Source organism: Hyaena hyaena, unplaced genomic scaffold (genome assembly GCF_003009895.1).
Source record: "Hyaena hyaena isolate Hyena2069 unplaced genomic scaffold, ASM300989v1 scaffold_10, whole genome shotgun sequence".
In the NCBI taxonomy this organism is placed as follows: Eukaryota; Metazoa; Chordata; class Mammalia; order Carnivora; family Hyaenidae; genus Hyaena; species Hyaena hyaena.
This window is the reverse complement of record NW_024080642.1, coordinates 6,411,246-6,426,913: the sequence shown is the minus strand read 5'-3', so window position 1 is coordinate 6,426,913 and position 15,668 is coordinate 6,411,246.

Sequence of the window (15,668 nt, the reverse complement as noted above, 5' to 3'; positions counted from 1 at the left end):
GTCAAACACATAGGTAATATTTTTACTAGGATGGTTTGTGGAGGTGATGTCTGTCAACTTAGGTTGTCACATGAGTTTGTTAGTAAAAGTTCTCTAGTTGGCTTTCTGGATGGAATTCATTATATAATGTAGTCTGTAAACTCAGGATGCCAGGAGCAGGCTCAAGAATAGTGGTCTTGTTATAGAGAGAAAGAAACCACACAAACCATTGAAGGCACTTGGGAAGGATTTTGGTGATTGGTACAGGTCTTTAGATCCCTTTCAAAAGTTGGAAGACCGCGAAGACTGCAGATAGGGGACAACTCTTGTAAGGACAGTGTCATGTCCACCATAATCTGCTCTGGAAAGGTGGGGTTGTTTCAGCTCTTGGTTTAGTGCTCTGAGGATTAATTGGTTTCAATAGAAACTTGAGTTACCATTACAATTTAGATGCAGTTTGTTATAATTCTTAGTTCTTTGCTTTGAAAAAGATGTTCCAAACCCAAAGGTTTTTTTTTTTAAATGTCGGGAGCACCAGTAAATGTATCCATGCTTGGGTTCTGGAACGGATGGCCAGGAAAGCAAATCCTCCAGAGTTGCATTTTGCTTCTAGGAAGATGAGGATGAAGTTTAAGTGAGATAATTGTAGGGAGAAGTTGATAGAATAAATATAAACCTCTATTTGGCTTCTGCCTCAGACAAATGCCACTTTGAGAGCTATTAATAAAGAAGACCCCAGATTAGCTGCTATACTATTGATTGTAGGACAGTAGGAGATGGAGCATGTTGAAAAATGGCATTTCATTTGTTTTTTGTTTTTTAAATTTTTTTTAATGTTTTATTTATTTCAGAGAGAGAGAGCAGGGGAGGGGCACAGAGAAAGGGAGACACAGAATCCAAAGCAGGCTCCAGGCTCTGAGCTGTCAGCACAGAGCCAGATGCGGGGCTCAAACCCACGAACCGTGACACCATGACCTGAGTCGAAGTCGGACGCTTAACTGACTGAGCCACCCAGGCACCCCTCATTTGTTTTTTAATGTTTATTTTTGAGAGAGAGGAATGTCCGTGGGGTTGGGGCAGAGAGAAGGAGACAACAGAATCTGAAGCAAGCTCTAGGCTCTGAGCTGTCAGCACAGAACCCATTGTGGTACCTCAAACTCATGAACCATGAGATCATGCATGACCTGAGCTGAAGTCAGATGCTTAACTGACTGAGCCACCCAGGCACCCAGAAAAATGGTATTTTAAAGATACTTTGGAAAATTGTAACAATTCTCAATAGGGGTCCCTGGTGAAATTCTAAGATGTGCCATTCAAGGAATTGTGAACTTTAGAGGAAGTGGTGAATATGGATCCAACTCAGCTCTGCAAAATCAAGCCGTGTCTTGCTTGTTATATATATCAGTTGAGGTCCTAATCTTGCAGTTGGTACAATAATATGCAGTTAGTATTTAGTATTGGCTGTGTGCAGGCACTGTGCTCATTTATTAAATAGTGTCTGTGATCTAGCACATAAATACTCTGTAGTTTGGTGAATTGTCACCTGCATTTTGCAAATAGGAAAAGAGGGAGAAGTTGAACTTGGTCAAAGCTACACAGCTAATTGTGTTCAAATAGGATTTATAGTTAGGTTTGTATGACTACAGAGGTCATGTTCTTAAAAAACATTTTTTTTAAATATTTTTTTTTTTAATTATTTATTTCTAGGAGAGAGAGAGAGAGAGAGACACAGCGTGAGCAGGGGAGGGTCAGAGAGAGAGGGAGACACAGACTCTGAAACAGGCTCCAGGCTCTGGGCTGGCAGTCAGCACAGAGCCCGACGCGGGGCTCGAACCCACGAACCGCGAGATCATGACCTAAACGAAAGTCGGACGCTTAACCGACTAAGCCACCCAGGCACCCCAACAGAGGTCATGTTCTTAACTGTTAAGCCATTCTGTATTTTTGCTCTTTATCAAACCTTAATGTCTTATTGAAATACTATATAGCAATCATTTAAAAATATATTTTAATATTTCTGAGATCAACATTTCTGATAAACAACCTTTTCAAAAGCCGTAATGTGTATATTAAGAAGTGAGCCCTGTGCTGTCTCAGTTACTCCTTTGGGGAAGACTCTGGGTTGGCCCTCTTGTATGTTCAGCTCACTGTGCCAGGTTGTAGGTACAGACCTGCTGTGTCTAAGGGAGGACTGAAAACTCTTACTCTTTAAAAAAAAATTTTTTTTTTAATGTTTTATTTATTTCTAGGAGAGAGAGAGAGAGAGAGACAGCGTGAGCAGGGGAGGGTCAGAGAGAGAGGGAGTCACAGACTGAAACAGGCTCCAGGCTCTGAGCTGGCAGTCAGCACAGAGCCCGACGCGGGGCTCGAACCCACGAACCGCGAGATCATGACCTAAGCGAAAGTCGGACGCTTAACCAACTAAGCCATCCAGGCGCCCCAGAAAACTCTTACTCTTAAGAACTGCCTTGCTTTTTGGACGTTTACTTTTTTCATAATTGAAGTAAATGTACTTTACAACACAGGCAGTATGAGTCCTGTTCAGGGGCTACTTAGCTGCCATTGACCATTCCCATTGTGTTGAAAATCTTGGCACTCCTGCTTCCATCCTATATTGCTTGTTTCTAGGTCTTTCACAAACACCCTTTCTTTGCCATTTAAAATTCTGGTGCTTACAGGTTTGGGGTAGGGCATATTTCAGAACCTAAGTCTTCCTTCCCCATTAATAGCACATTTATAGCCTTGATAACAGGTCATAGCAACTGCAGAATTTGCTTTTGATGGAATTCTAGGAAAGAAACAACTTTAAGAGCATTTCCCCCCATTAAACCTTGTTCTTCTTTAAAATGTAAGTCAAAACATTAAAGAGATGCTAATTTTGCTTTGGTAAAGATTTTAATTGGCAAAGATTGGGTTTATAGAATAATCTGTTGTATGTAGAGAAACATTCTCATATACTCTTGGGTTCTTTTAAAGCAAATTTCATGTTCAAGTATAAAGAAACCTCATCAAAAGCCTACAGCTTAGTGAATTTCCACACCGGAAATACATTGTTCAACCATCACTCACATCAAGAAATAGAACAAAACAAGCATCCTAGAAGACTCTTCCTTATGCCCCCTTCTCAGTCATATAGTTAACCCCCTTCCTCCAACTGAAACCAGTATCTTGATCATTGCCATTGTTTGGTTTTGCCTGTTTTGGACTTGATGTAAATGGAATCATACAGTATTTTTCCTCCTCTCAATGTTATGCGTTGTTGCCTGTAATAATAGTGTGTTTTCATTGCTGTATGGTATTCTGTTGTAGTATACCATTATGTATTCTTTGGGTGGACATTGGATTATTTTTAGATTTGGGATGTTACCAGTAGTGATATTATGGACATTCTTGTACATATCTTGTGGTATATACTTGTATGTATCAATGTAGCATACGTACTTGAGAATGGAATTACTGGGTTATGGGGGATACATAGGTTCTGCTTTCATAGGTAGTTACTGCAAAACCATTTTCCAAAGTAATCGTGCTGTTTTCAGTCTTACCAGCAATGTATTAAAGACCTAGTCACTCCACATCCTCACTGGCCTTTGGTATGGTCACAACTAACGTCTTTTGGTGGTCTTTCTGGATGTAATGTCATTTTCCTGATGGCTAATGAGACTGAGCACTAAAATCTGTTAACTTGGATATCCTCTTTTTTTTTTTGATATCCTCTTAAATACCCTTTTGTACCTGTTGTTCTGTTAGGTTGTCCTTTTCTTACTGCTTTGTAAGAAATCTATATATTTAGGAACAGACTATGTTTTTGGAGTTGACTGCAGTTATCGTCCATCATTCTATGCCTTGCCTTTTCATTATCTTGATGTTTTTTGACAAACCGGATCTTAATTTTAATATAGTCTGACATATCCGTATTTTCTTTTAAGGTAAGTGCTTTATAGGTTTTATTTAAGAAATATTTGCAGACCCCAAGATCATTTATCTTTGATGTGTTTTTTCCTGGAAAGATCTAACACATCTAGATCTTGAGTCACCTAGAATTTGTTTTGTATGTGGTAACAGGGAGATGTTAAAAGTAGTATTTTCCTGTATGGATATTCAGAAGCACCGGCACCACATATTGTTTCATTGGTCTACTTGTCTTCGTGACAGCACAACACCAAATGTTCAGTATCTGGTAACATGAATCCTCCATTTTTTTGTTCTTCAAGATTGTATTGGTTATTCTTGGCTCTTTGCATTTCCATATATTTCTTTGAGACTTCGCTTGTCAGTTTCAGTAGTAGAACAGCAGTAACAAAGCCTGGTGTGATATTTGATAAGCATTTTACTCCAGAATAAATGCAGGAAGAATGAACATCTTTATACAATTGTGTCTTTTGATCCATGAACAGAATATATTCCTCCGTTTCTTTAGGTCGTTAATTTTTTTTTCAAATTTTGTAGTTTTCTTTGTAGAGGTCTGATAGCTTTTACTGGCCTTATTCCTAGGTTTTTAAAATTTTTTGTTATTTTAAATAGTATTTAAGTTTTTTCATTTTCATATTGTTGCTACTTAATATTAAACTGTTGTGTATTATCTCATCGTCCATGACCTTGTTAAATTAATTTATTCCAGCATTTTGATATAGATTATGAGACAGTTCTTTGGTTATTTTTTAAATTCTTTTTAAGATTTTAGTTTTAAGTAATCTACACCTAACATGGGGCTTGAAAGTGTCACATGCTCTACTGACTGAGCTAGCCAGTTGCCCCCTGAGATTTTTCTAGAGGATTATCTGATCATATAAATGAAAGTTTTAAACACCTGCATACGTTGCTTGTGTGTGTATGCTCACAAGTATATGCAAAATATATTCATTTCAGCATTATAATAGCAGATTAGAAATAATTGTCCATCAATCATAGTACATCCTTACTACGTACACTATGTTTAAAAAAACAATGACATAAACCATTTCCCCTAATACAGAAAGATGTCTGATGCCTGCATATGTTAACCGAGAAAAGAAGATCCCTAACATAAACAATCTTGTGTGTGAAATGAAGAGTATGTTATATGTGTACTTGCCTATCTTTAGAAAATTTCTGAAAGATACAACTTTTTAAATGAAAAAACTCCAGCTTTATTGAGGTATAATTGACATATGAAGTACATGTACTAAGACTTCAGTTGGATAAGCTTTGACATACGTGTGCCCCTGTAAAACCGTAATCAGGGTAGTCAGTATAGCCTTCACCTTTACAAGTGTCTGTTGTTTCTTTGTAATTTCCTCGCCTCTATTCCTCTATCAACCACTAACCTACTTTCTGTTATTAGTTTGCATTTTAGAGTTTTGTATAAATGGGATCCTACAGTATGTACTCTCTTCTTTTTAGAGGGAGTCTGTCTGGCTTCTAGTTAGCATACTTGTTTTGAGATTTATCCATGTTGCATGTATCAGTTCATTCCTTTTATTGCTGAGAAGTATTCCATTGTTATGATCTACCACAATTTGTTTATTCGCCTATTCATGGACAGTTTGGTTATTTCCAAATTTGGTTTTTGTCTGTTACAAATAAAGCTGCTGTGAATGTTTGTGTACAAGTCTCTATGTGGGCATATATTTCCCTTTTTTTGTGGATAAGTAGGAGTGGAATGGTTGGATAGCGTGGTAGGTGTATATTTACCTTTTTAAGAAACTCAAACTGTTTCATCAAGTGATTATACCATTTTACATTTCCACCAGTAGTGTCTGAAAGCTGTTTTTCATGTGCTTTCCAGAACTTGGTATTGTCAGTCCCTAATCTTTACATTCTTTTTTTTTTTTTTTTTAAATGCTTTCTTTATTTCTAGGAGAGAGAGAGAGAGACAGCACGAGCAGGGGAGGGTCAGAGAGAGAGGGAGTCACAGACTGAAATAGGCTCCAGGCTCTGAGCTGGCAGTCAGCAGCCCGACGCGGGGCCCGAACCCACGAACCGCGAGATCATGACCTAAGCGAAAGTCGGACGCTTAACCGACTAAGCCACCCAGACGCCCCCTAATCTTTACATTCTTATTAGGTGTGTAGTGGCATCTTACTGTGTGTGTGTGCGTTTTATTTTTGCTAATAAATTCCTAATGAAATTGAGCATCTTTTTATGTGCTTACTTGCCATCTGTATATCTTTGGTGAAGTGTTTTTTCTAATAATAATATTGAGCCTTCTGATTCATGAGCAAGGTATAGCTAATAGTTAGGCATTCTTTAGCTTCAGCAGTATTTTGTACTATTCAGAATATAGGACTTTGCACTTCCTTTGTCAGTTTTATCTCTAAATATTTAATAATTGTTCATGTTTTTGTAAGTGGCTGCCTTTGAAAATTCAGTGTTTGATTGCTCATTGCTATTATATAGAAGTAAAATTTGATATTTGTGTATTGATTCATATCCTATGACCTTGCTAAAACCGCCTTATTCTAGCAGGTTTTGTTTTAAGATTTTTGTTTTTGTTTGCTCCAGTCTGGAGACTTCTTGTTTATTTGCCTCGTTGCACTGGCCAGAGCCTCCAGTACCATGCTGGATGGAAGGGATACAAGTAGACATCCTTGTGTTGTTACTAGAAAGTGTTTCGCCTTGAAGGATGATGTTCTCAGTTTTTCATAGATGCTTTTTAGTAGATTGAGGAGTTTATTTAGTCTGCTGAGAGTTTTTATCAAGAATGTAAGTTGGGTTTGTCAGATGCCTTTTCTGCATCTACTTAGGTGATTATGTGGGTTTTCTTTTCTAGTTTGTTAATATAATGAATTACATTGATTGCTTTTTGAATATTAAACCAACCCTTCATTCCTGGAATAAACTCCAGTTGTTCACAATTTTTATAAAAATATCCTTAGATTTGATTTGCTAGAATTTTGTTTATTGCATTTATGTTCATGAGCCAATACCTGAAAGTTCTGGGGTGATGAAATGTTAATAGTGCCAAAAGTTTTTCTTCTATGGCACTGTAGACAGGAAAGAACAGCTGACACTCACAATGGATCTGCATGAAGGAATGGAAGAACACTATAAATGGCAAATATGAAGGTAATATAAAACTTAGTTTTCTCAGTATCTTTAAAAATCTCATTTAAGGCAAAAATTTTGTGGAATTTATAACATGTAGGCATATCTATCAGATATATGGTTACTATAGTATAAAACCAGCCAGGGGTGGTAAATGGATCCATTTGAATGCAAGTTTCTTTCCATTTTACTTCAAGTGATACTGTTAACTCTTAAGAAGACCTTGAGAGATTAGGATATATGGTAATACCTAATGCAAGCGCTATATGCAAATAATGCATCAGAGAGGTATATCTAAAAATATGTAGATAAACTAAAATGTAATCCTAAGAAGTACTCATTTAATCCAAAAAAAGACAGGAGAGGACAATAGCATTTGTGCTGCCCAATCTTCTGTTAAAGAGAGATTAAAAACTCCATTAATTTTGACAGCTGGGGAACTTTTGTTCTTTGTGTTTTGGTGGCTGTAAACTTCTCAACAGTGTTGACATTTGGAAGTGACTCCTCTGAGCCATTTATAGAATAGTTCTGCAGATTATGCCATGTTGTGCTTTCTGAAACAAAGTCAACATTAAAAAATATGCCCAAATAATTTCCTCATCTAAAAATCTCTTTGTTTACTGAAGTTTTTAGCCACCACCCACTGCTTATGATACAGAATTTCCAGTTTGATTTTGGCCAAGTAACTGCCTGATAAAAATTAAGTCTTCCGAGGAGCATAACAGAATCTAGAGTCTCATCATTTACAATAAACTTGGGTATAATCCAAAAATCAGCATATGAAGAGTTGTGACCCAAACTCGAGACACATCAATGGAGATTATTCCTGAGATGACCCAGATATATAAATGAGCAGTTTCATTGTTCTCCCATAGCATACAAGGATTTTAAAGCTGATACAGTGATGATTATGTTCCGGAAGGAAAGGAAAATATGTTTGTGATCAATGAAAAGAAATTCCTACAGGTACTGAAACTATAATGAACTGAATGTACATTTTGGAACTGAAAAGTAGATGATCTGACTTAAAGATTCACTGGATGGGCTTAACAGCAGAATAAGAATTAAAATTATCGAAGGATCCGTGAATTTGAAGCTTAGCTCAATAGAAATTATCCAATCAGAAGGAGAGAAAATATTTTAAAAAATGAGCATGGCTTTTAGAGCACCTGTGAGATTATATGAAAAGGGCTAGCATAATGTAAATGTAATTCTAGAAGGAGAGAAGAAAGCAAAATGGGATGGAAAAAAATGAAATCTGATTACAATTTACTTCTATTTTGTAGAGGATGGATTTGCAACTCAAGAAACCCAGTGAAAATTAAGCAAAACAAGTACAAAGAAAACTCAAGCACATTATAATGAAACTGCTGAAAATAAAAATACTGGAAATAGCATACATACATATCAACAAATAGACATATGCAAGGGAGTAATGGTTTTTTTTTAATTAATGTTTTTTTATTTATTTCCAAGAGAGAGAGAGCATGAACAGGGGAGGGTCAGAGAGAGGGACACACAGAATCCGAAGCAGGCTCCAGGCTCTGAGCTAGCTGTCAGCACAGAGCCTGTTGAGGGGCCTGAACCCACGAACTGTGAGATCATGACCTGAGCTGAAGTTGTATGCTCAACCAACTGAGCCACCCAGGCGCCCCAAGGGAATAATGATTTAATCAATTGACTTTTCATGGAACAGCAAAACTAGAGTTCAAAGAAAAAGTCAATCCAGAATTCTACAGTGAAAACATCCTTAATGAAAATGAAATAGATTTTCAGAATGAGTTGTGAGCAGATTTCACAATAGAGAATGTTGAAGAAAGTTCTTCAGGGTGAGAAGAAATGATAGCCAGATAGAAATGTAGATATTTAGGAAGGAGTGAAGAGTATTAAAGACAGTAATATGGAATATATATTTCTTTTGATTTAAAAAGCTTTTTTGATGTTTTATTTCTGAGAGAGAGACAGCATGAGCAGGGGAGATCAGAGAGGGAGACACAGAATCAGAAAAGGCTCCAGGCTCTGAGCTAGCTGTCAGCACAGAGCCCGACATGGGGCTCGAACCCACGTACCATGAGATCATGACCTGAGCTGAATGAAGTTGGACGCTTAACTGACTGAGCCACCCAGGTGCCCCGAGTTTGTTTTAACAGGAATGGATAAGTTTATTCATTTGGAGAAAAAGAGAGGGAGAGGGAGAGCCCCACGCAGGCTCTGTGCTATCAGTGTGGAGCTGACAAACATTGAGGTTATGGCCCGAGCCTAACTCGAGTTGGATGCTTAACTGACTGAGCCACCCAGGCACTCCTCTTTCGATATCTTTAAAAGAGCATATCACTGTTTAAAGCAAATTTATGCCACTGTATTATGGGGTTAATAGGTTATAGTTGTGATATGTATGGCAACTATAACAAGTACAAATAACTGAAACCACTGGAGGGGTTCAACAAGATGTGAGCAGGCAGAAGAAAGGATCAATTAACTTGAAGAAATGGTAGGAAAACTGGGTCTCCATCTGCATGCAGAAGAATGAAGTTAGACCTTTATCATATATAGAAAAATTAAAATGAGTTGAAAACAAACCTAGCTAAAAGTATAAAACTCTTAGAAGAAAACCTAAGGGAAAACCTTCATGACATTAGGTTTGGCAATGAACTCTTAGATAACGACCACAAATACACAAGCAACAAAATAAATTGGTCTTAATCAAAATGAAGAACTTACTGTGTGTGCATCAAAGGACACTACTGAAAGTGAAAAGATAGCCCATGGAATGAGATTGCAAATCATACATCTGATAAGGGATTAGTATCCAGTACACAGAAAGAACTACAATTCAACAATGTAAGCTTAATTTAAAAATGGGCAAAGGACTTAAATAGGCATTTCTGCAAAGAAGATACACACATGTGAAATAAGCATATGAAAAGATCACTAATCATTAGGTAAATGAAAATGACAGCCAAAGTAAGATACAATCCACACCCATTAGGATAGTTATTATAAAGACAGACAAAATAAGTTTTGGTGAGGATGTGAAGTGAGCCCTCGTGGATTGCTGGTAGGAATGAATGTAGAATGTTGCAGCCACTATGGAAAACAGCTTGGTTCCGCAGTTAATCATATGTCCCAATAATTCCAATCCTAGGTGTGAGCAGGGACTTAAGATTTTATCTTGTTTTATTGTATACAAGAATATTCTTAACAGCACTATTTGCATGAGCACGAAGATGGAGATAACCAAAATATTCATCAACAGATGAATGGATGGGGTACCTGGCTGGCTTGGTAGAGCATGTGACTCTTGATTTTGGGGTCATGGGTTCAAGCCCCACTTGGGGCATAGAGCATATTTAAACCTCAGATGAAAAGATAATGAAAATATATATTCATATTATTCAGCCATAAAAGGAACAAAGTTCTGATATGTCCTACAACATGGAGGAGACTTGAAATATGCTGAATGAGATAAGCCAGTTATCAGAAGACAGAGACATGATTCCGATGATATAAAGTACCTGGAACAGGCAATTGGTATAAAAATAAAATGGAGGATACCAGGGTCTAAGTTTGGGGAAATGGGGAGTTATATTGTTCAATGAGTATTGAATGTCTGGGATGATGAAAAACTTCTGGAAATCCTGGTGATGGTTGCATCAGATTGTGAATGTACTTCATGCCAGTGAATTGTCAACTTAAAAATGGTTAAAATGAAATATTTTTTGTTTTCTAAAGAAAGGCAGGCTGCCACATGGAGTGCTTCATTTGGCTGTGTCTGGAGTCTTGCAAGCTTGACTACCTTACGTTTTCCTATAAATGGACCTTGAAAGCTTGTTTGAAGGTTCTAGTGAGTGTGGCTACTCCTATACCCTTGACCAGAGAATGATCCTCTTCCATCAGGGAAGGTTGTCCTCTGGGTGCACAGCTTTGGGAGGGATACACATGGAGTGGTGGCGGAGGAAGGAGACACCTTCCTACCCAGACAGATCAGCTGAATCAACCTTGGTGATCAGTAGTGGTCATCAGTAGGGTGAGAGAGGTCACAGCCAGATTGGCCCCATATCCTAAACTGAAATTTTTTATTTATATTTTACCACAGTGAAATAATTGAGAAGGACTACCCTCTACACTCAGTTTTGCTTTGTTCCCTCCACTTTCTCTCTGACATTTCCAGGATCTCTCACCATGTTTATAATTAAAGATGGAAATGACTGCCTGACTTTCTAGCCTTCAGATAGGCCAAATGGAATTTAGGTTATTTCCTTGTTTCTTTAGTGTTTTGGTTGTTTACCAGTCTTTACTTTTTTGCCTTTTTGTTTGTTTGGAGAGAGTGCAGGAGGAGGGGCAGAGAGAAGAGAATCCCAAGCAGGCTCTGTGCCAGCAGCCCGTAGCAGCCTGATGGTAGGTCTTGATCTCATGAACCGTGAAATTATTACCTGAGCCAAAATCAAGAGTCAGATGCTGCTTGACCCTGTGTGTCTTGCCTCCATGCCCATAGCTGTGGTTTCATCATGTGACCTCACCCCCTGGCTCTCTGATCTAAGGAGGTGAGTTATAATCTGAACTGAGTCACTCTCTTCTGAGAAGCTAAATAAGAGTCAGAAAATCTTTCTAGGTAGCTAAGCGCAAAAGCCACTCCGACTTGGGGCTGAGGCCACAGTTTTTCATTTATGAACTGAGGAATCAGTGTGTGTTGACAGGCAGGGTGGAGGAAGGTGTAGTGCAGTGAAGAAAATGCAGTAGCTCAGCGAGATCTTGGTTTCTCAGTTTTCTGATTCTTTTAATTTCATTGGTTCAGGGCCACACAAGTGCTTCCCAGTTCAACATGTTCTCCAGAAAGAGATCTTGCCTGCCTGTGGCCAGGGGACACACACAAGGAAATTGGGGCCTATGACAGGAACCTGTTGGGCAAAGGTGGGCACTGGTCAAGATGACAGCAAGGACCTTGAGTGTGAGCCCTTGAGAATCTTTCCCAGCAGGGCAGGAGCTTGTTCTGGGAGCTTGGGGGGAACCTACAAGAAACCTAGTGGGTGGGACCTGGGCATCTTCCACCAGCCCTGGCAATACCATTTGCTTCTAACAGCAGCACAGTGTAGAAATTATAGTATGGATTCTGGGGCCACAAGGCTTGGGGCCAGATCCCAACTCTACCCTTTAATTATTCTTGAGTGTGCTCCTCTGTTCCTCAGGTTTCCCATCTACAAAATGGGGACTGAAACAGTGTCATAATTATAAGGATTAAATAGGAGTACAACACTCTGAGCAGTTGGCATGTCTGAGAGCTGTCTATGTGGGTGTTACTGCTGCTGCTAACTATAGTTCTGGCATCTTCTCTCTGGTCCCTGTTAGTGTCCTAGAGTTCTTACGGACTCCCCTTCTGCTGAAACAACACAAGAACTTGTCTTTCCCCCATGATCTCTTTTTGTCTTCCCTTGTGCTCAGGGTTTGTATGGGGTTGGCTACCTTTATTGTGGAGTATCTAAAAGAAACTATAGGTTTGTCCTCCACCAGGTGGCCTGTTAGAAATAAGCTCCCATCTCACAGAGTGTGGGTTTCAGTCCTTCTTGATCTGGTCCACTGTCCTGGGCCATTTACTGCTCTTCCCTTGCCAGTCTCAGTCGGTGACATTGGAGACTCTTGATCTTGGGGTTGTGAGTTCAAGCCTGACCTTGGGTGTGGAGATCCCTTAAAAAATCGTTCAAAAAAAAAACAAAAAAAAAAACGAAAAACCTCTCACTACATTTTGAGTATATCTATAGTTCCCTCCCTCAGCTCCTCCAAATCTTAGCTCAAAAGTTACCTTCTTTGGAGGGCTACCTCACCGCATGGAGCCCAACCTCTCCTTCCCACCTTATGCCCCTTTTAAAATTGTCACTTAAAAAGTAATGTCTACTCCTAATGTGGGGCTCAAACTCAGGAGCCTGAGATCAAGAGTTGCATGCTCCGGTGACTAAGCCAGCCAGATGCCCCTCTCATCTCTTAACAGGCTGTGTTTACTGTTTGTTGGTCATCTTGCTGATGACAGGGCCTGGTGGTGGGGTGAACACTCCACGATGGGTGGTCGAATGGGTGGATGACAGCATCGCATGCTGATCCTGGTGTAAGAAGTCTTGAGAGGCAGGAGTTGAATCCTGGTTGTGTCACTCACAAGCTGTGTGATTCAGCACCTTTTAACCGGAGTCTTAGTCTTCCCATCTGTAGCATGAGACCTACCTCTAGTGGGTTCTTTGTGAAGAGTTAAAAGGAGACACTGTGCTGAATGAGCCTCAGTTGCCATTCTCTCTCGTTCTTTCTGGTCCTTTCCTCCAAATCTATTGAAAGGAGTCTCCCAAGCCAATATGATTGCAGTGAACGTTTTCATTTACTTTGGATTATAGGTCATTATAAATATTAACAAGTAAGACTTAAAAAGGACACCTTCGAGTAGGTCAGACGAAAGTACAAAAATTGTGTGTGGGGCTGCAGTTTAAGGACATTTTCTGCAGCCGCCACGTGGTAGCAAAAACGGTGTTAAGCAGTGCACGAGTCTGCGAGTCTGCGTCGAAGACAGCCAGAGTCCATGCATTGGGAGGTTCTCTCGGTTTGAGAAAAAACAAACGGTAGCACATGCACGGGCCGGGAGGTGCAGTTCCTCGCTCTTGCCGCTAGGGGTCAGGAGGTTACCGCTTCAGGGTTGGAAGACGGGCCCGTCTGGGATTGATTGGCTAGTGGTTGCGGTGGGAGGCGGGGGTGGAGGAGGATGCAGCGTGCTGTCGGGCGACTTCCTGGTTACCCACGCCAAACTTTGGAATGACTGTGTGATGGTGGGTGGTAGGTAGGGGCATCAACTTTCCCAGCGGTTTGTGGGGCTGATAGACCAGAGGAAAGATGCCAGTTGGGGGTCAAAGGCAGAGATGATACTGCAGCTTCTCAAAGAGCTTTTTCATTAACAGAGATAGAATCAGCAAGGGGTCCAGAGCAGTGCCAGGGGCCTGGTGAAGAGTCCCTCACTCCCTGGGCGCGGGGGTCCTTCCTAAGCGCCCCACCCTCCACTAGGGCTGGCTGTCCAGAAGACCCATCTTTCAGGACCCAGTCTACCCTTGCGCAGCCCGAGGCGGTAAAGAGCCCTAAGTGGGCTCCTTACACTTGCTGGGCCTTTGTTTTCCTGGTGTCTAAGAAGGTCGCTGTTGAGGCTCTCACCCAGCCCCTTCTAGCCTTGCCATTCAGTTCAGGATCTTCACACAAAGGCTGTGGGGCTCCTTTCCGAATGAGGCCGTCCAAGAGGCAAAGCTGAGATACCCAGGGCTCACCCAGACAGGAGGCCCCTCCAAACGAGGCCATCTTGCAATCCCCAGAGGTTCCCCCATGCCAGCCTTGTGAAAAGAGCCCTTGACTGAGCCCCTGCGACGAGCAAGGCCTGGCCCATGGACTCCGTTCCCGGGGAGGGATGGCTAGCCAAGCTCCCGGCCTGGACTGTGAGCACCTCTCGTGAAGCTTTTAAATGGCATAAATGATTTTAAAGCCACCCAGCGGATGAGACAGCAGGACGGCTGTGGTCCTGCCCCTTCACCACGCGCCAGAGCTTACCGAGTCTGCTGTCTACTGACCCCTCCACAGCCCAGGAGGGAGAGATCTAGACAGTACCATCTCCCAGGCAGCTAGACAATGGGGCTCTCTGAATCTCAGCTTCTTCATCTGTCAAATGAGGATGACCAGTCCACCCCCACCGAACTGTGAAGATCCATTACGGCAGGGCATGTAAAACCCTTAACATACACAAAGCTACCTTAAAGACAGGAAAACCAAGGCTCCATGACCACCACGCTGCGCGGGCACTGGAGTCCTGTTTTCCCTGCAAAGTGGGAAAGGGCTGATGGGCACTTGGTGGAATTCGAGTCATCACCCCAGGCCTCAGATGGTGATGTGCTTTGTGTCTGCAGCAGGCAGGAGAGAGCCCTGGGCTGGCAGCTAACAAACAGGATGGACCTCTTGTGTCCACAGCTCTGGGCTGGGGCTCGTGAGGCAGGGGCCATGGAGCCTGGCCTGTGCCCGCTGTGGTAGGTTACTTTCCCTTTCTGGGCCTATGTTTTCCATTGGCGGTGATGGGGCAAATGGAAAGTCCCTGATTTTGCATTTGTTCATACAGCAGCCTTGAAGGCCCCTTGGTAGGTAGGAGAAATGTGGAGCTTCACACCTGGGCCCCAAGATTCCAATGCCCTCGACCTGACTCAGCATGCCAGGCCCACCAGGCAGGGTGTCTCAGCTCTTGGAGGTAGGAGCCAGCCTCACAGGCCTTCCCAGAAATGAGGCCCTGGACGGCCACCCAGCACTCTGAAAGGGACATCAGTGCCCACAGTAGGGCCAGGATGTAGGGCAGTCATCTGGGCCTCTTTCTCCCTAGCCCTGAACTCAGAAGTGGGGGGGGGGGTGTGAAAGGAAGGAGAGGGTGAGGATGGGGACTTTTTGCTTCATGAAAAAAAAAGGGGGGGACCTCTTCTTGACTAGAGCTGGCCTCTTCCTTAAGCTGGTAATAATGAGAGGCTGGATCCATCCTCCAGGTTTTTGGGGAGGAGAAAGATTAAAGGTAGAACTGGGTCTGAGGACTGAACTCGACCCTGACTCAAGATCATTTGACCACAATGCTTCCATCACTTTCCCTCTAACTATGAGCTGGGGCTGGCATGGCA